A 24,293-nucleotide genomic window follows, 5' to 3' on the forward strand; every position below is an offset into this window, starting at 1 on the left:
CCTCAAACCTCAAACAGTAGTCATGATTTTAACGTCCTTCCTCAAACAAGTAGGTTGCCAGGGGGTTAGTGAGCATCCCCCACCTTGTCTATACAGAGGGAAAGCGGGTGGTAGCAGTGTGCAGAGTGTAACGTCCCCGTTCACAGGTGGGGAGGTGAATGCCAGCCATGCTGCAGCAGGAGGCTGGTCTTCCCACTGGTTCCAGCTCACTGTGTTTCCACACACTCCATTCTGTTCGCTGTTTCTCTAACCTTTCCGTTCTGACATGAAACATGGTTTTTCTTTTGTTCCCATTTCATTCTTTATTTTTCACAAACTGAATTTTCCCAAGTGCTTAAATTAATGTGTGGCTTTAAGAAGTAATTATTTCTTCTTCCTTCCACTGTCAGCGGCATTGACTGGGAGCCCAGCTCTGCTCTGGCAAATGAGTGGGCTTGTTAACACTTGCTTTGGTAGGCGGGGAGAGGACATAGGGCTGATTCCTTGAAGGTCACTAATAAACAAAGGCTATTTTAGTACTCTTGTTGTTCAATGGACTATTCCTTCTTTCAACCAACTCCTGGTTTTTATTTCTCTCAGCTCTTGGTGAATTTCATAATAAAATTCTTTATGAAATTATTTAATCATTATTAAAGAATTCTGTGCCCAAATTCTCTTCAAAAATTAAAGCACAAGTGTGATTAGAAGTTAACTGTGGTCCTATTGACTTTTTAAAACTAATTACTTACGAATATGCAAACAATGAATATTAATTGTCTACTCTTTGCAGAGCACTGTTCTAGGTAATGGACATGCATCAGTGAACAAAATTGAATTCCTTCTATCATAATTTAAACTTAAGATAATTTCACCATAGTACTGGCCAAAAGCATATAGAAGCAATTGCCAAAAATATAAATACAGAGATAAAAATCAAAATACCCAGTATTTTCTAACTAGGTTGGTTTAAAAGGTTGGTTTTGGCCTCCCTGATGGGAGAAAGGCAGAACACTTGTCCAAGTGATGACTGAGGGAGACTCAGGTTCTGAGGCAGGGTGGGAGGGATGAAGCTTTTTCAGTCACAAAATATTATGTTGGCTCCCCCAAAGGAGGTTTCGGCTCTTCAAATATTAACTCCACTATTAAGTTAGTGCAGGTGCCATACATACTCTAGTAATAGGTGAGCTGTCTGAGGGTTCGCTGTTCTCTGAGTTTCCATGGGTGTTTCAGTGGGAAACCAGACAAGGCCACGTCAGAAACTGCTAGTTAGATGCCACATGAAACCAGCAATGGCTCATTTTGAGTTAGATTTTCAAAAGCCCATTTATTCTACAATGAAATTTCATTAATTTTTCACACTCCACAGTCTAAAGCTGTGTGATAAAAAATCTTGCTTTATCTCTGAGCCAAGGCAGTATAGATTTTAAAAAAGAACACATTGAATTGTATACTGTATTTTTTTATTTAGTTAGTTCGTTTTTAGTAATCTCTATGTCCAACGTGGGGTTCGAACTCACAACCCCTAGATTGAGAGTCGCATGCTCTTCCAACTGAGCCAGCCAGGTTCCCCTTAGATTTTTTTTAAACAGCCAGAACATCTTGTTGTCACATGTTTGTGTTGAAAGGATTAGGGAGAATCCTAATTTCCTCCAGGTGTTATGGCATCTCTTCATCAATAGCTGGTCGAAAAAGGACTGGAAAGATGATCTCTCCCTCATTGTTAAAAGTGGTAGTCTTGCCTGACCAAAAGAACAAAGGACAGGGTAAGGGTAGGGCAGAAAGTCCTTACCTGATTGTTGCAAACACAGAACTGATGCTTGTTGAGTGAATAAATGGTGACCTGTTCTTGAACATGTACAAAATGCCTCCAGAAGACTCCAAGAAATATTTGGGGTGGGAAGTCCTTTACAGGAGGCAGGTCTTCTGTGAACTGGTGACGTTTCCTCTGTGAGTGAAGCTGGGCTCATGTTTTTACAAAAACTTTGTGAGGCTGGGAAAGTTCAGGATGCTTCTGTTAATTAAAATGATCTAGATCCCCATGTTTCAACACTTGTTTAGCCATAGAATCTTGTTAAGCAGAAATTCTACATTTAGAACAGATAGAAGTGGAGCTTCTCTGGATGGAGAAACCTGGAACACACCCTCCTTGGATCCCTTCCCCAACAGAAGGATCCATAGAATGCAGTTTGAAAACAGAGGCAACAGATCAGTTCTGGGCTGATTATCTAAATCCTGTGAACAGGTTGAAGTGTATTTAATTTGTGCCCTTACTGTACCTCATCCTAAAGTTAAAACTTTGATCCACTGATTTCCTAATCAAATTCTGGAAGGTTACTCAATTTGTTCTTGGCTTCATATAGAAAAGAAAAATACTACCAAACTTAAGCTCCACAGATTGAATGCTATGACAAATGCTATAATATAGTCTGCATTTGACATCAACTTTGCTTTGAGTCTTCCAATTTTCAAGGCAAATGTATGAGGGATCAAAGTTCTACTTGAGGGGGGAAAAATATCACTGCTTAAGACCCCATCATTAAAATGTTACATGACAGTACATAAGACTTAGGGAATGCATTAGAGGTTGGAATGAGTTTCATTTGATCATTTTCTTTTCATGTTGTTCCTATCATTCAATTTATTGATAATTTCACTGATAGAGTTTCATTTGATAAAAAGTTTGGGTCTTCTAACAGAGCCCAAGATCATGGTGAGTACTTCTTTTTTCCTTTTTCTTCTTTCTTTCTTCATTTCTTTTTTTCTTTTGCAACAGTTTTATTGAAATCATAATTCACATGCCATATGATTCACCTATTTGAAGTATGCAATTCAATGGTTTTTAGTATAGTCACAGAGTTGTGCAACCATTACGACAGTCATCTTTAGAACATTTTACATCACTTTTAAAGGAAGCCCCTGGGGAGCCAGGATGGCTCAGTCAGTTAAGTGTCCAACCCTTGGTTTCAGGTTAGGTCATGATCTCACTGTTTGTGAGTTCAAGCCCTGCATCAGGCTCTGTGCTAACAGTGCAGAGCCTTCTTTGGATTCTCTCTCTCCCTCTCTCTTCCCTCCTCTGCTCTCTCTTTCTCTCTCTCTCAAAAATAAATAAAAATTTAAAAGGAAGCCCCATTATCTTTTCAGCTATCACCCTTTTATGCACTCTACCACCCTAAGTAGCCACTAATCTACTCTTCATCTCTAGAGGTTTGCCTATTCTGGCCATTTCATATACATGGAACCACATGATTTGTGATCTTGTGACTGGCTTCTTAGCACAACGTTTTCAAGGCTCATTGATGATATAACATGTAATCAGTACTTCATTCCTTCTTATGGCTGAATAATACTCCATTGTATGAAGAACCACATTTTGTTATCTATTCATCAGCTGATGGATATTTGGATTGTTTCTACATTTTTTTGACTATTATAGATAATGGTGTTATTAATATTGTATACAAGTTTTTCCATAGACATGTTTTCATTTCTCTTGGGTATATACATAGGAGTGAAATTGCTGAGTCAAATGCTAATTCTATATTTAACCATTTGAGGAACTGCTACCAGCAGTGTATAAGGGTTGCAATTTCTCCATTTCCTCACCAACACTTGTTATCTGACTTTTTTATTATTACCATTCTAGTGAGTGTGATGTTGTACCTCATGGTTTTGGTTTGCATTTCCATAACGACCTATGATGTTAAGCATCTTCTCATGTCCTTATTGGCCATTTGTATATCTCCTTTGGAGAAATGTCTACTCAGATACTTTGCCCATTTTTAATTGGGTTATTCACTTTTTATTATTGCATCATAGGGGTCCTTTATATACTTTATTTTTTGAGAGAGAGAAAGAGAGGCATGAAAGCAGTGGAGGGGCAGAGAGAGAGGGAGAGAGAGAATCCCAAGCAGGCTTGGCTCTGTCAGCATGGAGCCCGATGCAGGGCTTGATCCCAAGACCACGAGATCATGACTTGAGCTGAAATGAAGAGTTGGATGCTTAACCAACTGAGCCATACAGAATCCCCACGGGTACTTTCTATACTCTAGATGCATGACTCTTATTAGATATATGATTTTCAAATATTATCTCCCATTCTGTAGGTTGTCTTTAACCTTTTTGATAGTATCTTTTGGAAGTACATAAGTTTCTCATTTTGGTGACGTCCAACTTATCAATTTTTTCCTTAGCTTGTTTATGTTTTTGATGTCATATGTAAGAATCCATTTCCCAATCCAAGGTAACCAAGATTCATCCCTATGTTTTCTTGTATGAATTTTATAGATTTGGCTTACATTTAAGCCTTTGATTCATTTGGAGTTAATCTTTGTATATGATTATTTTTATTATCTCTTTCTTCTTTCACTTTTAGGTATCCAGAGGTGGAAGAATCAAAATCAAGACAACCTGACTGAATAACACGTAGAAATATTAATAAACTGGTTATTAGTGTATTGAAGAAGGGGAATATTGAGGCAATGGGGTTAGTTGGTTTTATGTTTGTATGACATATTGTGTGATCTACACACCCAAAGCTTTCTGGGTAAAATTGTGGTCAAACAATATGCAGAATTTCATCTCCACTTCCTTGCAAATGAACACTTCTTCCATTTTACTTATGAATATTCATACCTTGTTTCCATTCTTGCTATACAAGCTGTTTTGAACAGTGCTGCTTACATAACCCAGCTTTTGTTCCTCATTAAAAAAAAAAATCTGCTTTCTCCACAGGCGTACACACACACACTCACACACACACACACACACACACACACACACACACACACACAATGCTACCTCTTTCCAATATGCTCATGTGTTTGCTGGCACAGATGTCCCTACAATTCACCTCTTCTCGTCACTCACCTTTTAAGTCTTGTATACATCTGAAGTTTCTTACTTATTTTTACAGGCGCATTTCAGCATGGGGCCAATCTGGATGATAAGAAGAAAACCCACAATGGTAAGGAAGGGCAAGATAACACACTAGAGTATTTAGTCATTCCTTTGTGTTTTAGTATAGAAATGTAAGATTTAGCCATGGAGTAAGTATAATGCATAATTATCACATTTGGGATGCTAAACACAGACACTGCATTCACTCTGTGCATAGAGTTAGATGTGGTTAATGGAAAATGCAGGTTTTGCATTTTTCCAACAAAACAAGTGAGTGGGGGTGGAAGGAGACTGGCATTCTGATGATTATTTCAGAATACTAATGCCTACAGAAGCCGTAGCAATGTTGGCTGGTCTCCACTGCATTATGTCGACAGAAAAATGAGGGTTTCCCATTCCTCATTAGATGTCTCTTATGGAAGCAGCCCAACAGGTACTTTCGATCAACCAACAAGGAATTCTTTTGCCCCTCTATGAAGAAAACATTGTCTGAGTGCTCAAGGAGAGCCAGGCCAGGAAAACTAAAATAATACTCGTGAAGAGACTGGAGGACAATTAAGTATCAGATTATGTGATCCTGAATATAAGGGCCACAGAAGTACAAGGAGGAGGGAGGTCAGTGAGCCTTGGTGGTGGGAGTGGTGGAGGTGTCATAAAGCTTTCATGGAGTATGTAGGTTGGGATTGGGTTGTGGAGAATGAAAACAATTTTTAACATTAAAGGAGGAGGGGAAGAAGGGCTACACCTTATGTGAGGGAGAAGGACAGAAACTAAGCCTGATGATGGACCAGGCACCAGAGCAGGCCTTGTTACAATCTCACTTAGAATGTTTAACAACTCTGAAAGGGGGTGCGATAAGTACCCCTTCAAGAAGTTTAATTACTTGTTCCTGGTCACACAGCTTCTAAATAGTCACGTAATGTTTGGATAAAAAGTTCTGAATTTCTTCCCCAGCAACACACTTTATAGCTGCTGTCCTGCAGACTCAGAGACTGGAGCTATGATCAATGCTCTCTGCATCAGCTCTGGTTCCTTCCCACTGCTCTCTCTGACTTACCAGGCAACACAGAGACTGAAAACCTCTGTCAGATCAGTGGGTTCCCAACTTGTGGATCCTTAGAATCTTCTCAGGAGTTTAAAACAAGCAAGCAAGCAAACAAATAGGATCTATTTCTAGACCCCACTCCAGACCTAATGAAACCAAATATCCAGAGATAAGATGCTTAGATCATTTCCAATTGTCCTCCAGCACTCCATATATTACCATGGAAAAGTAGGCCAAGTGATAAATGTCTGTCATATGAATAATACATTAGCTAAAGTCATTGTTTAATCTAGTGATTTGATGACTGTAAGTTTCTTGTTTGCCTTGTTTTGTTTCTTCAGTATTATACCATGGTCATTCTTTTGGGGAAATATCTATTTCTGAGTGATGAACATGAGGACTGTGGGCTTTTCCCAGCCTGGAGTCCATCCATTTGGAGTGAACCCAAAGTGCACTTCACCAACGCTTACACAAAGGCAGATATGGGGCACCTGGGTGGCTCAGTCGGTTAAGCATCTGACTCTTGCTTTTGGCCAAGGTCATGATCTCATGGTTCATGAGATCGAGCCCTGTGTTGGTCTCTGCGATGACAGTGCAGGGCCTGCTTCAGATTCACTCTCCCCCCCCCCCTCTGCCCCACCTCTCAAAATAAATAAATAAGCTTAATTTTAAAAAAAGGAAAGAAAGGCAGATGCATGTCTCCTGGCACTGTGGGAAGATCCACACACCAACTTGCTTTGCAATCCTGGCTCTCTTTTAATCCTAGTCTAACCCAATTGTGTTAAAACCAGCCTTGACTATTTCTATTTTCCCAGACTAACACATCAATGTTTTGTATCCTCTTTACAATTGTCCTATGGACTAGAAAGGTGGTTGATAGACCCTTGCTGATTTTCCTAAATGCGCAAATCAACAGTGGTTGCTGACTTTTGTAGTAGGGTAGAAGACGGGAGATTGGCAAGTAAGCTTACTTGGTCTTTATTAATTCCATTTGTAATGTGATTTAATGTCCAGTTGTAGATGGGTTTTGGGTTGTATTATGTTCATCAGGTTGATTTAAACATTGCTTGATTTGGTTGCAAAGTGAAGTGCTTGATCAAGTGGTTCTGTGATTTTTCCATCACTTTTCTTTCCATATCCATCCATTTTACCACGCGACCAAGGCTTCCCACTGCGTCATCCAGATCTCATAGAGACATGCGATTGGAGATATGTGACCACGTAATTAGAAATACGGGAGTTCTCCAAGTTTAAGAGTGCTTCAGTCATAGACATAATTATTAGTGTAATAAAAACAGGAAAAGTCTAAATGAGATTCACCTCCCTTTAGTATCCAGGGGATCTCAGATGATATTTCAGCTTTGGTTCATTTTCCCTTCTGCATTTATTATTCCCTTATTATAAAATGTCACTTTGCCTATAAAATATTTTGCCTTGCTGTCAAGTTTTATTTGGTTCAGGTTTTAAGTCAGAAGCATTTGTGGCTGAACACTCCTGTCTGTGCCAAAGGAATTTTCCAAGCTACAATGTTTGTTACTTTTGTAAATACACACATTGTTTCTAAGGTAGTGTGGGAACAACATTGGCTTAAAAATACTACACACTAAAGCAAAAGACACACATTCGCAATATGACTCAGGTCTGATGGGAACATTCCTTATCATATAAACTGAACTTTAAAAAATTGCTTTTAGAATTGATTTAGGTGGAAGAAAAGAGGCAAATAATCTATGCCATTCACAGGACAGTAGTCACTAGGGAGAAGAGCAAACTGTTTGAAGCAAAAAGAAAAGAGTTCCTTAAAAGCTTTAACACACACGAGATGATTCAGTTTTGCCACATTAGCCTGGTCTGCTCCACTTTCCCACCCACCATTTCAATTTTAGTGACCTTTTCCTTATCATCAGGCTTTCAAAACCATCATCCAAATTTCCAGCTGCTTCTCCTGCCTGTAAAACACCAGCCAACCTGGTGGAAGCTCCCACCGTTGCCCTTTCCTCCTACTGCTTCTTCCTAAATAGAAACTCTTCATTAAATTAATTGTCTCCATCTAGTTTGATGGGCAACAGCCTGTTACCAGGGGCCTATCCCTTCCCTTAGTCTTTGAAAGGGGAACGAATCAAAGTACTGACTGTAGTGCCATGAGAAACAGTTTTTATTTTAAAAAAATCCAATAGGAACTCTGGTTAATTGACGCATTCAGTATGTTTTAGTTTGTGCCCATAAGATTTGTATGACCAGACAAATGTAATGTTCTACCTACAATCTACCAGATTGCTTTTACCATAAAATAAGCCTTCTTTATTGCTGATGTTTGCAGGGTGCGTCCCTTATGCAGTACATAAGAAGAGACATGAATTATTTTTTTTTCAAGAAAGCCAATGATTCTCATATAAATCCAGTTTTCAAGTGTTTGTCAATAGACAAGATAGCTTACCATCACCTATAAGGACATTGGCACTTTTGACAAGAGCATAAATCAGTTAATAGATTTAACTTATTTTCAGAGGAGGGGATTTACTTTAATGAGGTTTTGCTTTTGCTAAATCCATCATGGATGGAATTCCTACCTTTATCACAACTCCGGATGAATTGCTTAGGCCACCCTTTAGAATGTGTCACAATGGCCACTGTCAGCTTTCAGTCACGACAACAGAGGAGCACCAGTGATTTGTGGCAAGTACCACACTGATGTGTATGTACTCGTGGATTATCTCCATTTCAGACTCCATTGCTACCAACCGAGTTGCATTAGGTATTGTTCATTATGACTGAATAACTGTATTTTAAGTTGCATACAACCTTACTGTATGAATAAAGGCTAATAAAGAACCAATGGGGAAGGAAAATCCCAAACTAAGTGTACTAAAAATATTCTACATTTTTTTGTTAATTTACAATAAAATCGAGGCCTTCCGATGAAGCATCAATCCACTTCTCACTGAAAAGCGAGGGTGCGGGCTTGGAAATCATCTCACTTGGTCATAACCAATGCCCAACAGTGAGATCTGATAGATCATTAGCAGGAAAAAGGGAAGAAGTGTGGTTCTAGCTGAAGGTTAGGGAAAGAGACTGAGAAGACTTTAATGTCACACAAAAAATAAATCATGTGCAAAATAATGGGCCCATGTGTGATTGCTCCGTGAGCTTGCTTTTGCGCTTAGATTATCCCTCAATACATTAGACTTCTGGACCAAAAGGGAAGGTGAAGGATAGGGGACAACAATATTTTCAGGTGATCCCAGCCAGGAGAAAATGCAATAACTGTACAGTTGAGTCCAAAAGCCAAGAGGCAGCAGACATCCCTGATTCAGCCACATAGACAGCCCTTTCATGGCAATTTGCAAAGGTGGGTTTTTGTACTGGGTCCAATTGTCTTGATAAATAGTGCAGCTGATAAAAGCCTCCTGGCAAGGATCTTGCAGTAATTGAATAGATCCCCAGGCTGGCTGCCATCCGGGAATATAGTTCCAGACACCAGCATGGCAGGGCCACTGGGCAGCTCACCCTGGTCAGGAGTACCTCCCTGCTCTCAGAGCCAGAGGCTGCATTCCCACTTTAAAGGAGTCTCATTTCCCCCATTTTCCAAGAACAATGGGTTTTCAGCCTTTAGTGTGCCTGGGAATCCACTGAGCTTGGCTCACTCCAATTCTCCTGTGCACAGAATGGACGGTGATTTAATGTGAATTTTCATTTCTGCCTCAACAGAATGGATTTCCTGCATGAATCACCTTTATTGTGGTTTTATCCTGGGCCACTTAGCCAAGTTATAAATGATCTTTAGAGGCATGAGATAAATCTGCCCCTTTGATTCACCAATTCTATGAACCAAAAAAGCTTAGGCTTATTTAGCCATCTATTTTCAGAGACGCCAACAAGGCTTTTGGTAGGCTGACGGCAGAAGACGGATGGTCAGTTTTGGGGTTGTCTATGAAATGGCTCGTGCGAGAATTCCTTGTATTCCCTGCCCTGTCATTTGTCTTCCCAAATTCCCTTAGCAGATCTTCTTCCACCTCCGAATTCATGCTGTGTGCAGGGCTCTATCTTTTCAAAGTTGCAACCTTGTTCCTAATACCACCTTGAACAGGTTCTGTTCTCTGAATACCGACTGGGGCATTTCTGGGTAGGATGGGCCAAAGTGGGTTCCACAAACTTCCAGGATCAGCCTCATTAACTAGGTGAAGCTATCAGGGTTCTATTTTCCCTTCCTCTCTCTCTAAGCAAAGAAACAAACAAAAAGCAGAGATTGCGTTTCAGGCAGTTAGTCGCCTTCCGAACAGATCTTCAATTTTTTCTTTCACCCTCCATCAGTCCTTCAAATCAATGTCTTATTTTGGAAATGTTCCTAGTAGCTCAAGGCGGTTCACAAAGAGTAGATTTCCTGGGTGAGCATGTGAGCAGTCCCCCCTGATGACAGGGGCCCTGTAGGCTCTTAGAGCTCCGCTTGGGACTGGCCTTGCTCGCCTGAATGAGGCTGCTCTGCTCTTCTCTCCACTGCACGTTCCCTTCCCAGAAGCCAGCACTCGGGTAATCTGTCCTTGTCAGGATCTGGCACTGATGTGTGTAAGTAAACATCTAAAGTCAGCAGCCAGCTAAGGAGCATGGCTAATTCCTCCCTGCTCATTGCAGACCTCTGTCTGGGACTCACCCTGTCACCTGGTGAGTTTGTCTTTTTGCAGGGGATAAGTGCCACTAGAGGCAGTTGGGAGTCTTCCTCAACAGGTTGACTTTCATTTCTAATGAAGCTTTTCAGAGACACCCTGGCCCTCGGCTACATACCAGGAGGAGGACATGAGGTAGACCCTCTATGCAGGTTTATGGATATGCTCTGTTGGTCCTTCTATGATAACAATTTGTGCCCATTTCATACATCAATGCCTCTTCAAAGTGATGGCCAATACCCCAAGAGGGACCTTAGCTGGATGAAAGTTATCAGCTGCAAAGCCCAGAAGTTCATTTCCCTGGCAAGATGGAAATTTGGCAATAGTTTAAAACTTTTTTTTTTTTTAAGTATAGGCACATGAGCAGTTACAAAAAAATAGTACAGAGTGGCCTGATGTTACCATTATTCAGCTCTCCCCCAGTGATACCATTTTTTATATAGTACATTATATATATAGTACCATTTATAATATAGTACATTAATACAATTAGGAAATTGGCAATATTTTCATGGCAAAGGAGAATTAGCATCAAAAAGCCTCAAATGTACACTTGGTATTTAGAGTTTTGGTCCAAATTTATTTCTTTACTTAAAGAATGGCTATAGGCGTGCCTGGATGGCTTAATTGGTGGAGTGTGTGACTCTTGATCTCGGGGTTGTGAGTTTGAGCCCCATATTCAGTGTAGAGATCACTTAAAAAATAAAATCTTAAAAAAAAAGAATGGCTACAAATTAGTCACATGGGGACACTCCATGTGTCCCAAAAAAGAAGGTGCCCATTAAAAGCCATTGCAGGCTATTTTGACCTCTACTCTCACACAGAAGAGATTCTATGCAAAAAGTGGTACACTATTCAGAAAGAGAGTCTTTCAAAAATAAGGGCCTCCAAACACTCTTAGTTACCTTTAAAAATAGGTGTTCTTGGCTAATTGGGTCACTCCTGGCATCTTTTTATGGGGTCCAATTCCTCAGATATCTTGACTACTATGTTGGCTAAATGAAGTTCAGGAATAATGGAAGAGCCAGCCTTTTTAATAATCGTGTACCTAGGATGGGTTGGCAGAATGTGGTTGATATTTATTTATTACATAGGAGGTAAGAGCTCAGCTCCTGAACTCAGACAGGACAGGTTTAAGTCTGTCTTAAACAGACTTTCTGATAAAAGTTGACTTTGAACAAGTTATTTGACTGCTCTAAGCCTCAGTATTCTTGAGCATAAAATGAGAATGACATAGTACCTGAGAAATTAGTGCCAATTGATTGGAAAATCTCGGGCATATAGTAGGTGCACAATAAATTTAGTTGTTGGTATGAATAATCACTTTTAATTAGGGTATTCTGGGTAATAATTTTTATTTCATGCAGTTGCTTCAAAGTCAGTCCAGATAATTTGTGAAATATCTTTCAGTCTTATGGTATGAAAAGTAGCTGGAGGAGATTTACTGTTCCTCATATTTGGAGAACCATTTGGATTTCCACTGAAGTTATTATTTTCAAATAGTAATTGCTTAATATCCCATCATGCATTATAAATCATTGCATAACTTCCAGATTAACTGTTTGTTGAAAAGGTATGTGCATAATAACATAGTCTAAAATTGGATCAAAACATAGTCACAAGATTTTCAAGTCTAAAGTTAATATAACTGAGGTCTATATAACTAACTTAAAGTTAATGCATCTAGATCCATATTTACCTGGACATTTATTTCTAAAGTAACAGATACCAGGTTAGCTGAGTGGCTCAGTTGGTTAAGCATCCAACTTTGGCTCAGGTCATGAACTTGTGGTTCGGGGTTCAAGCCCTGCATCAAGCTCTGTGCTGACAGCTCAGAGCCGGGGGCCTGCTTCAGATTCTATGTCTCCCTTTCTCTCTGCCCCACCCCTGCTCATATTCTCTCTCTCTCTCTGTCTCTCTCAAAATAAATAAATATTAAAAAAAAAAAAAGAAGGTAACAGATACCATTGGAAGTGCTTGTAACAATAAGTCAAACATTAAGGAACATTAATTGTTTTTGAAAAAATGTGTATTTGTTGTGAAAAGTAGATCTGTTACCATGGTTGCCTATGTCTTGTTTATAATTGTAGGTTTTCTGTTCCTGGGAGTTAAAGTAGTTGAGGAACCAATAGCAAATCTACCCTTTCAACAACAGCCCTACCTCAGTTTATAATTAGTTAATAAATCACTGAAAATTGCATGTAAATAATTTCAGACTTTAGATTTTAGAGTGAATGGAGAAGCATCCCCAAAATATGTTGACACTTCTTTTTAAACAGAATATTAGACTCCCATTTATGTTGGCATAAATTAGTAGCATGAAAAAAAAATCTCAAAATTTTTCTGAAGAATTATCAGCAAACAGTGTTGGGAAAATGAAAGGAGGCTTGATTGTTAGGAGGTTTTGTTGCCAGATAATGTGATGCTTTGTAAACAAAGACTGCTCTACAGTGATCTAGCACAAAAGGCAGACCTCTTGGATTGGAAATATGTCATTTTAGGGTTTATATTTCAAAAACTGACACCTCATAAGTAACTCTAGTCTTTTGGCTTCTTATACTGAGAACCAACCCAAGTGAATTCAGTGTCAGAAAAGGGCACTGATGCCCAGGACCAAAACTCAATCCTCTGTATCAAATGATCATTAGCAATGTGTATCTATGCTTTCTTGGTTTTCCTCTTTTGGGGAGAAGGAGCAGACAAAGTTGCTGTCTTGAAATTTTTGTGAACTGTGTTTTCAGAGTAACAGAAATGTTAGAAAAGATCTGTTTCCACTCGGATTCTAACAGTGTGGTCTCAGACAAATAGACAAAACCTGAGGCAATTAGCAAGACTTTCTAGGTAAACAACCTAGAAAGATTGGTTGATCAACACAAGAAAAGGATAGAGTTTTTTTTTTTAATTTTTTTTTCCACGTTTTTTTTTTTTTATTTATTTTTGGGACAGAGAGAGACAGAGCATGAACGGGGGAGGGGCAGAGAGAGAGGGAGACACAGAATCGGAAACAGGCTCCAGGCTCCGAGCCATCAGCCCAGAGCCTGACGCAGGGCTCGAACTCACAGACCGCGAGATCGTGACCTGGCTGAAGTCAGACGCTTAACTGACTGCGCCACCCAGGCGCCCCAAGGATAGAGTTTTTAAAGAAAATGTAAGTTAATATCAGATATCTGGATATGGAACTACTTTCGAACATAAAATTAGTGATGGAATGAATCACAAAGAAAAATAATATATTTGACTGCTTAAAAATGAACTGTCACAAGGTAAAATATCCTAATACAATTATATGCCAAACAGGAGCAATTTTAGCCACCAATAGGCACAGGAAAAACAGAATATTTTTAATATTTAACAAGTTTATATTGTAAAAAGAGAAGAGTCACTAAGTAGCAAATGATAGAAAGAGACAATTTACACTAGAAGAAATAGAACTGGCTAATAATTATAAGAAAGCACCTAAAATTGCTAATATTAAAATAATGAAATTTAGAAACAAGATACGGTCTTTTCCTTCATGAAATTAGCAAAGAATCAAAATACTAGGTATATAGTGTTACCTTTCAATGTCGTTCCCTCAGTATGGTGAAGGCCAGCGTTCTGGAGGTGAATCATCTGGATCCCAAATCCAGTTGTACGACATTGGAAAAGTTATGCAACTTCTTTGTCAGTCTCTCATCTGTAAATAGGTATGAGAGGATACCTACTTCATATTGGTATGGTTACAGTTAATGATATGACACACATAGAGCATTTAGCACTGTGTCTGGTACATAAGACATCAAAAAAAAAATGGTAGCTGCTATCAGCTACTGTTACAGTCTCATTCACTGCTGGTAGAAGTTTAATCTACAAATTGCAATAAAAGCAGAAGGCAATATGGCAATACTTAATCAAAAGCGTTAAAAATAGTCAAGTCTATTTTTAGGAAACCATTCCAAGAAAATAATCTGTTGTGCACAAACATTATGTGCACATGATATGCACAAACACTATCTTTAGATGGTCATAAAGATAAAATGTTCCAAATGATCTAAATGTTCGATAATGGAGAAATGAATTTAACTTGATTACACGGCATCATTCTATGGTGGAGCACAACATGACTATGAAAATTATGCTTTTTGAGGAAGTTTTAATGACTGGCATACACTTATGAAATAACATGAAAGAAGCAGAATATGAAATTATATTTACAACACACCTCAATTATGTGAACATAGATATACATTAAAGACATAAATACAGAAAACTATGAAGGAAACAACATTTTAGTGGCTGTTGTTTCTGGGCAGTGAGATTATGGGTATTTTTAAAAATATGCTTTTCTGTGCTTACTTTTTCTATAGTGCAGCTGTGTCATTTTTTCCGCAATTAAGACGAAACCTGAATTCAGAAAAGAAGATTTGAGATGGCATAGTGGGACATGTCATTTGTTCCTCATAAAATTTAAAATGTTTTCAAAGCTCTCAGAGGAGAAACAAGAGGAAATAAATCTGTAAGAGACACAAACATAAATGCATTTATGTTTTGATCTTGACTGATGCTTATATGGGATAAACTTAATCTCCACCCACCGTCGAGTTTCTGTTTGCAACTACAGTCAATCAGTTGATTCACAATGTTTGTTTCCGGCCTTCTCTATGCCAGGCACTGGGCCCCTCAAGGGAGACCATGTTGAGCAAAGCAAGACCTGTCTTTACCCTCACTGAGGGGTCAGGGGAAGATATAGCAATTCCAGATCAAAGGCTCAACAAAGACACTCAGGCCCTCATGTATTTAGAGATTTGTAAATTTGTTAGAGCTGTTCTTTAGTTAAAAAAAATATAAAGTGCTTTCCCTCCCCCCCCCCCCCCCCATTATAAGGAATGTTTTCTAAAACCAAAAAGAAAAACAAGATGTCCAAAGTGTCTGAGATGCTGGCCTTGTAGATGTGGCTGGAGGAAAAGGTAGCCTGGGTCTCAGGGAGGGAGTTGATGTGTGAGGACACAGGGTTGCTCGCTGTGCTCCAGGTCACAGAGAATGCCATTGTTTGTTCTTGGAAACTGTTGCTTTTGTTCACCAACTCCCCCACCCTGCCCCAAAGGGAGCACATGAGCAATCGCAGTCCTGGCTTACTGTTCCTTTGTAAAGCACCCTCATTCCTTCTTGTCAGCATTTCTACCATTTAGTGACCTTGATAAAGATAATTAAGCAAGCAATAAAAATGGCTCAGAAGAAAGCAGGTTCATATGAAGTTGTTTCCCAGTATGGAAGAATGAGCTCCTTTTTCACTCTGCCCCATAGTAAATACACACTCACATATCTGCATTTATATTTGTACATGTGCACATACACATATATGCACATATAACAATGCAGACAGGCTTTTTAGAAATCAAAAGGCTGAAGCACATGGAGACATTTTTGTTCAGAGAGAAAATGCACTATGCTATTAGTACATGAAAAATAAAACAAGATTTATATACCCTGAGGAGGCCACAAAGCTTTTCTACAAATGTTATGATTATAATCCCAAGTAAAAACAGATTAGAAAGATTTGTTCGAAATAATAGTTCAGGTAACCACCATTCAACCACCTGCAGCTTCACCTTTTGGGAAAATAATCAAGAATGAGAAAATTCAAAAGTATAGCCAGGGTAGACACTTGACTAATGCAGCCTCCCCTTCCCCCACTAGGCCCCCACTCTTCTCACTCGGTACACGTTTCTGACAAACTACATTTAGCTATCAGCCTTCCAAGACCTCTGGAGATTAGACACAGGAGTCCTCCCAACTGCCTTGGTGTATTGATGGCAACATGAAATAACAATTAAAAGTAAGGGGGAAAAAATAAGAAAACCATAAAATGTATGTGCAAAGATTCAAGGAACAAAGTCGCCTGGTTTCATATACCGTAGAGAAATAGTCCTCAGCGAGCCCTGAAGAAATGGCTCCTTAAGTATGCTGTACAGGACACATTTTAACATGCATTGTGCTAAATGTTTCTTTTTTCAGTTTTTTAAAAGTAAACTCTATGCCTAACATGGGGATCAAACTCCAAGATCAAGAGTCGCATGCTATACCAACCAAGCCAGCCAGGCGCCCCACGGATTGTGCTCAGTCTTAAAGAAATGGTTACATTTTATTCTGTATACTCAGTTGAAGTTAGACTAGTGGGAAATTCATCTTAGTATATTGTCCATTTAAAAATATCTTAAAACAAACGAGTTTAAGGGAGCAAGCTTTGACTCAACCAAAACAAACAAACAAAAAAATCTCACTTAAAATAAAAAACAGAGAACTCATTTCCGGAGTTCACACACACATGAACACCCATACGCATATATTCCTATACAATAATTAGCTGCACTTCAGTAAAATGCTTTCTTTTGTGATTCAAGCTAGAGAAAAAAACAAAACAAAACACTGCTTTGGTTTAGAAAAAAAGATTTTTGAAAACATCCGCAGGGAACAAGCAATACATTTCTTTAAACTCCGGATATCAATGTAATTACTTCAAAAGGCAGATCAATGTGGCTCGACTTTTGAATATCTAATATAACTACCACCCATTCCTCCCAGAAGAGATTCATTTTCATTGCATTCTATAAAATACATTTCTTTCCCCCATTCTACAAAGCTCAAACTGCTTTCCAAATATTCTATTACACATAGGGCTGAATCTGCCACTCTGATTTTTTTCTTGCAGTGATGGTAACATAGGAAAAATTCCTCTGGAGATTTTATAGTGAAGCCTATAACCCTTGATCTTCAAGATACAAGCTATAGGAAGCTGAAAAAAAAGTTTCTGAACATCAAACACTTGTCAACTGGGGTTTCTTACCCCTGGACAGATTTAGAGCAATCTAAATCTATTTCTCAGAGTTTTGCATAAAGACCAACTCGAGTGTATCTTAGGAGAACAGACTCAGGCTCCTACTTCATCCCTGCTGTTCTGATGCCATAATTGTAAAGTGTGGCGGTGTGGATTCTAGGAATGTGGATTTTAACTGGTACTCCTCGTGGTTGGTGACTTACTCTTTAAGAAGCCCTGTTATCCCCAAAGCTATTTGAACAGGCTTTCCATTCCTCTTTTACTGGTTCTTCATCTGTTCTCTTTATCAAACACACTGGGATTTTAACACAAGATACATATCTGTTTTCAAGTTTAAAATGATACCCTCCTTTAGTTTTGACCTTGCTAAACCAAAGGTATTCATCCATTTGATAGCTTTGTTGGTCTTGACTACACCACCTAGTGTGAAGAGAGATAATTGCAGGTTCTTTTGAAAACCCTAAATGATTTGAATGCTTGTTTGTATGACTCTAGATAGAGATTTAGCAACCAGAATTTTCCAGCCAATATTTCAATGAGATATGGCCTCCCTATAATTTCTCTAAGGCAGCATTAAATCTTAAGCATTTAGCAGCTATATATGGAATCAAATATTTAAAATTATTCATTATTGCTGGAACAAGTATTTTGTTTAGGGTGAAATTTCGTAAATACTTAGACTGGCATTCCATCATTTTGTATATGATACATGTATATTTATGGTACATTGGCACCTTTGTATAGTCTGCATTTTCAACACATGTACAATTTTGAGTATTTCAGATTCAGGGCAGAGTGTCAGTTAACCTTCTGAATTATTACCAAAGTTGACATTTGAGTCTCTGCATTTGAGATAAGATTGGTGGTCAAAAAAACCCCCTAAGTATTTTGGGGGGTTTGCAATATTTGCTTTGCACTTGGTCAGCATTATAATTCCCAGCTTTCATGTTGTTCCTTCTCCTTGGTGACAATTTGTTGGGTAATGTGGCACACTCTGGTTTTTAAGAACAAGCTGCCTTTAAAAGGGATAAAGGAAAATTACTGCTTTAAAAAGCTTACTTGACAAATGACACCAGGCAGAAAGCTTAATTTTGTGCTGAATATGAAGCCACTAACATAAATGGATAGTATACCATTTCCTGTACTAAGATTTCATGAATAAAATAGGAGAAGCTAAGTTCTGTCCTCATTCCACCCAAAACTGTAAATCAGAAGTGCATTTTTGTACATATTCCCCAAACTATGCCTTAATTTAAAAAAATAGAAAAATATGATAAATGTGATGTTATAAACAAATATATATCATACACATGATATTAGAAATAAAACTGATACTATAAAGAAAGAAGACCCACCCCCCTCCTTTCTTCCTTCCTATTTGTGAGGCATAATCATATCTCAGGTTGTCTCAATTAATTGCTGCCCAGAGCCTGACTGTGGTCACAGATGGATGCATTGCAAAATACTTAGCAATCCATTTACACATGCCTCAAAAGAGGAAAACGTTATTCACTGAATTAAAAGGACTGCCTATGAAAGCAGAGCAGAATCCTTAGTAGTGGAAAGGGTGAGGTGAACAGCCATGCAACAGAATGTACTTGCAATGTGTCTGTTGCTTCTGGCTGTGCTATAGTAAGAGCATAGCCCACTCCAACAAAAATTGTCTCTCTATGCCATGACATCTGCATCTGTGCTGTCTGCCACCTTAGCAAAAGGACTGGTTAGAATAAGTCACTCTGCATCTTTCAAAATGTGTGTCTACAGAACTCTACTTACTCCGAGGGTTTAAAAGTATACTTAACAAAATGGCATCATGGTCAAATAACTCTTGGAACCATTGTATTCAACAATGATTCTTCAATTCTTAGTGTAGGATATTTCAGAATATCTAATTTCACGTATCTTTCTTTTCATTGAGTAACTCATGAAACAAGTATTTCTAGGAATTTGCTTTAGGAAATGTTGGCTTCATAGGTTATTTTAACTCAGAAGTATGCACAAATATGTTGTATATGCGTATATTAAACACAAATTCAGAGAAAAATTGGGCCATTGTTCTTTGTGCTCTGTAATTTACCACATAGTTTACTGTTAATTTGGTAATAGTGCTTTAAAAAATATTTTAGGGGCGCCTGGGTGGCTCAGTTGGTCAAAGTCATCCGACTTTGGCTCAGATCGTGATCTCACAGTTCGCGGGTTTGAGCCCCACATCGGGCTGTGCTGACAGCTCAGAGCCTGGAGCCTGCTTTAGACGTGTCTCCCTCTCTCTGCTCTTCCCCTGCTTGCGCTCTGTCTCTCTCTCAAAAATAAACATTACAAAAACTTTAAAAAATTGTAAACTATCCATTGTAAAACCGAAATAATCATTCCATGGTGAAATCTAGAGTTTGGAATTGCTACACAGAATATGGGCTTTGTCCTTAAGACAAAGCTTGGTGGGAACAGAAGCAGACATGGAAGAGATAGCTTCAGTATAATACAAAGATGTGTTTGAGTTACTGCTACAGAATGCTCTGGGAGACCATAAAAATAGAAATTGCTCATTTGTTGGGCATATTTCCTTTGACGGAAAATAGGTCTTGGAGGAGACAATGCTTGAGCTGAATACTGAAGAATAAATAGGGATAAGTGTTTCAAAGAACTGGAATGAGGTGGGGTCTGTGCTCCAGGCAAAGGGATAGCCCCAGGCATAGAAGAGCTTATCCTATAATACGTGGGAAGTTCTGTTTTATGACAAAGGGAAAGGCAAAGATGAAACTGTAGGTAGGAAGGCACCAGGTCATGGAAGGAGTCTGGACACAGTGGTTCTCAAACATGTTGATACATCAGAACCAACTGATCAGTATACATATATACATCAGAATATTTACTGAAAATATTGTCACCACCACCACCTCGTCCACTCTGTTACTACCACTGCTATACTCTTCCATTTTCTAAGCATTGAAGCATTTCATTTACACAATACTATGCAATTCGTAATACAACCCTATATGAGGAAATATTTTTATCTCCATTTTTTCACTTACAGATAAATGAAGATCAGAATGATTAAGGAATCTGCCCAAGGTGATGGCAGCACGCAAGATTTGAACTCAAGTATTCTAGTATCCTAGTGTAGATGACAGAGTATTCAAAATTACTTTTTTTTTTTTTTGGTTCTTGCAGTAACGTCATTTCAGAAATTAGTGATTTCTTTGAGTATTCAAGACACTTCCTTTCTCTTACCTGATTTTTTTGTAAGCTACCTCCACCCTTTTTATACTTACTCATCCTCTAATAAATAGTGACTTGGTGGTTGTTGACACAGTAACTGTGGAATGCCCATGACCCTATTCTGCATCTATATAGTTCCCACATTTCCTATAATTTTAAGGCAGACTTTTTAGGCTTTAGTGAGCTTTCATTTAGAGCACTTCTACAGGTTTCCTGATTTCCTGATACTCTGAGCAAATGAAGAAAGTTAAAAACCTATAATCCCTAGGATGTCCTGTTTCCCATGTCCTCTGCAGTTTCTCTCGCACTTCAGTAACTGGACAAGCCCCGAATGCTAGTTGCCCTGGGGGTCACAGTTTGTGACTACATGGAGAAAGGAGAGATACTCTGGGGAATGGCTAACCAGAATCCTGATTGCCTTAAAAACCTCTACGCAGACATTTAGCATTAGAAAAGCAGCTGCATGGCAAAGAGTCTGAATCAGGAGGATGAAATTAGGAAAGGATGAAGGATATCTGTCGATATTTTAGAATGAAAGCCTCCATTATTTTCAGAGGTAAAGCACCAACTAGTCACTTGCTTTTGTCTATCATTTGACTTTGGAGTTAGAGAAATCTCTCCAGGATTCTGGCAATAGTCCTTTAAAAAATTGCATCGTGACTATCATTAAAAAAGAAAAGCTTTCTATGTATTTTTGTGGAAAATAGGAGAAGCTGTGTCAGGCTGTTAACCAGATATGAGTTTTAACCAATTATTTTGAAAATTCGTAACAAATAATGAAATCTTGGAGCTATTTATCTCCACAGAAATGAGGACAGCTATTTATTTGATAATTTCCACATGAAAAGCTTAATTTTTAGAAGCATATTATGAGTGCACAGAGTACTTTATTCCAATGTTTATATTCATTTGGACCTTGTAGGACAATTTTAAAGTTACTATTAATAGCTACATTTGATGGATTGAACAACTGTTTTTTCCAGGTAAGGCTGTAAGTTTCGGGAAAATTCTTTAGAATAGTTTGTGAGTGGGTGGAGGGTTTATATTAGGAAATATTGGTTAAATTAGCAGATAAACTCCATGTCTAAATCAACACTGCTGGATCAAAAATGAACCCATTGTCATCCAGTTTCTATCCATAACTATGTCAGAGACTCTAGGAGATGAAGAGGGTGGCATTTCTGGTTTGAGCTGGAAAAATAACCAGGATGAAGTATCCAATGCAATGTTCTTTAATAACAATCTCATTTTTCAAGGTCATCGTGTTCAGGGTCATCTTTAAGCTATTGTTTTATTTCCGTAAGGTCTCTAGCTCTTCCTTAACTCCAGTTTTAAAAAAACAAGTTTGTCTTTTTTTTTTTTTTTTTTTTTTAAAGTTTATTTATTTGGAGAGAGAGAGAGAGAAGCGGGGGGGGGGGGGGGGGGGCAGAGAGAGAGGGAGACACAGAATCTGAAACAGGCTCCAGGCCCTGAGCGGTCAGCACAGAGCCCGACGCGGGGCTTGAACTCACGGACCGTGAGATCATGACCTGAGCCGAAGTCGGACGCTTAACCGACCAAGCCGCCCAGGCGCCCCAAGTTTGTCTTTAAAACGACAGCATTGACGTAAGCTGTAGCCACTGGAGTGCCTAAGGGTGAATATCAGCTTGCCATTCCCTGGAGGTGAATACATACATATATTTTAAGTTTTCAGGTTTAATCATCATGCCTCTTCCCTTATTCATTACATGAATAAAATGTCACCTTATTTATAAGATCATATATATTAAAGTATTTTAATCTAACACAAATGAGTCTTTATTAATGAAATGATCTTTCAACCTACATAGATCTTATCCAGTTCTTTTTAAGAAATGTGCAAATTAGACATTATTATTATCCTTACTTTATAGGTGAGGAAATTGAGGACCAGCATATCCCAGTCCATTGGATGGTGGAACACAGGAGGTAAATCCTATTCCTGTGATGTGACCAGAGGTCCTTGGGATGATAGTCCAGGGCTCTTTCTACCATTGCAATGATCTCTGAATATAGACTGTGTTAGAATTTTTCTCTTCTGAACTGAAAAGCCTCCTCTGTCATAGATTATACAGTAACAGCCTAGAAAATATCACTTTATTTAAAAAGTTTATAAAATCTGCCTAACAATATTACAGCAAGTTTGTTTAATATATAAGAGGGGAAAGTGGGGTTTTTTTTGTTGTTAAGTTTATTTTGAGATAGAGTGAGCGCACATGGGAGAGGCAGAGAGAGAGAGAGACAGAGAGAGAGAGAGAGAGAGAGAGAGAGAGAGAGAGAGAGAATACCAAGCAGGCTCCACACAGAGCCCAAAGCAGGGCTGGAACTCACAAGCCATGAGATTATGACCTGAGCCAAAACCAAGAGTCAGATGCTTAACTGACTGAGCCACCCAGGCACCCTGGTGGAAAAGTGCTTTAATGCCAATGTGGAGGCCCATTTAGGCCCCCCGGAATTAATATAAAGATTATTTTAAAGCAAAGACATTTGGGATTTAACAGGTGCAGCAAAAAGCCTTCCTTTACAGAAACTTCTGGGAGTGGGGCTGCCACGAGTCCAATCTTCAGGGGATTTTTATGTCTGAGAAGAAAAAAAGCTAAGACGAAGTCTGACCTGAATAAACATTATCACAGACTTTCTTATTTCTTCTCCTAGAAATCCATTTGTTCCTCTCATAGAAGCCTTTTCTTCTCCTTCCCCTCTTCAGTTAGGTATATAAACTCCCATTTTTATTTATTTATTTATTTATTTTAATTTTTTTTTTTTAATGTTTTTATTTATTTTTGAGACAGAGAGAGGCAGAGCATGAGCAGGGGAGGGGCAGAGAGAGAGGGAGACACAGAATCTGAAGCAGGCTCCAGGCTCTGCACTGTCAGCACAGAGCCCGACGCAGGGCTCGAACTCACCAAGTGTGAGATCATGACCTGAGCCGAAGCCGGACGCTTAACCGATTGAGCCACCCAGGCGCCCCTAAACTCCCATGTTTATATGCCTATAAGATATATATAGGTATATAGGTATATATGTATTTCAGAAAGCCACTTCTTTTTTATATATAAGTTTTGGTTGTTCCCCTGATAACCTATAAGTTTACATTTAATTTGCAGACCTCTAAAACATGAACCTAAGAGGGTAGAGTAAAAATGTTGCCTCTCCTACACCATTACCCCAAATCAGATATTTTTAATTTTTTACTGTAATAAAAACATGTAACATAAATTAGATTATCTTTTTATATATTTGAATCCAGGCTCTTTTATTGACATATTTTGTAGTAATTGCAACAAATCTATACCTTTTTCATAGATAATCATTTTATTAGGTACGGTTTATTGGGTACTATGCAGTGCCATAAGTGGAATAAGTTATTTCATGTTTAGCTCATTCAATTTTCTCGTATGTTTAAGGTAGATGTCAGTATTTTGTATACTGCTACTGAGAAATTTGAAAATCGGAATGATTAACCAGCTTGGCAAATTTAATACACCTAATTGGCAGTGAGGATGGGTGCCTTGCTTTTCTTTTATCAATTTAATGACAATACATGTTTCAGTCAAGGGGTCCTTCTATATAGTACATCTAACAACATTTCTTGGACCATTAGTTCCCTTCCAGGCTTCAATAAATAACAGAATTAGGAAGTGTTTTGAATGTTGCTTTTCCC

The 24,293-nt window shown here is 38.6% G+C and overlaps 1 protein-coding gene across 1 annotated transcript in view; it reads right to left on the minus strand.

Moving 5' to 3' along the window:
* Positions 1 to 1,511: 1,511 nt before the first annotated feature.
* Positions 1,512 to 24,293, minus strand: part of THAP5 (THAP domain containing 5) — a 184,561-nt gene continuing 161,779 nt past the window's right edge. Inside the window, exons 12-15 of the transcript XR_013553019.2 lie at positions 14,917 to 14,964; positions 14,139 to 14,257; positions 4,846 to 4,914; positions 1,512 to 1,718 (exon numbers count right to left, since the gene is read on the minus strand). The gene's annotated coding sequence lies outside the window, so the exon portion shown is untranslated. The remainder of the gene's footprint in view (positions 1,719 to 4,845; positions 4,915 to 14,138; positions 14,258 to 14,916; positions 14,965 to 24,293) is intronic.

Source organism: Panthera onca, chromosome A2 (genome assembly GCF_046562875.1).
Source record: "Panthera onca isolate mPanOnc1 chromosome A2, mPanOnc1 haplotype 2, whole genome shotgun sequence".
In the NCBI taxonomy this organism is placed as follows: domain Eukaryota; kingdom Metazoa; phylum Chordata; class Mammalia; order Carnivora; family Felidae; genus Panthera; species Panthera onca.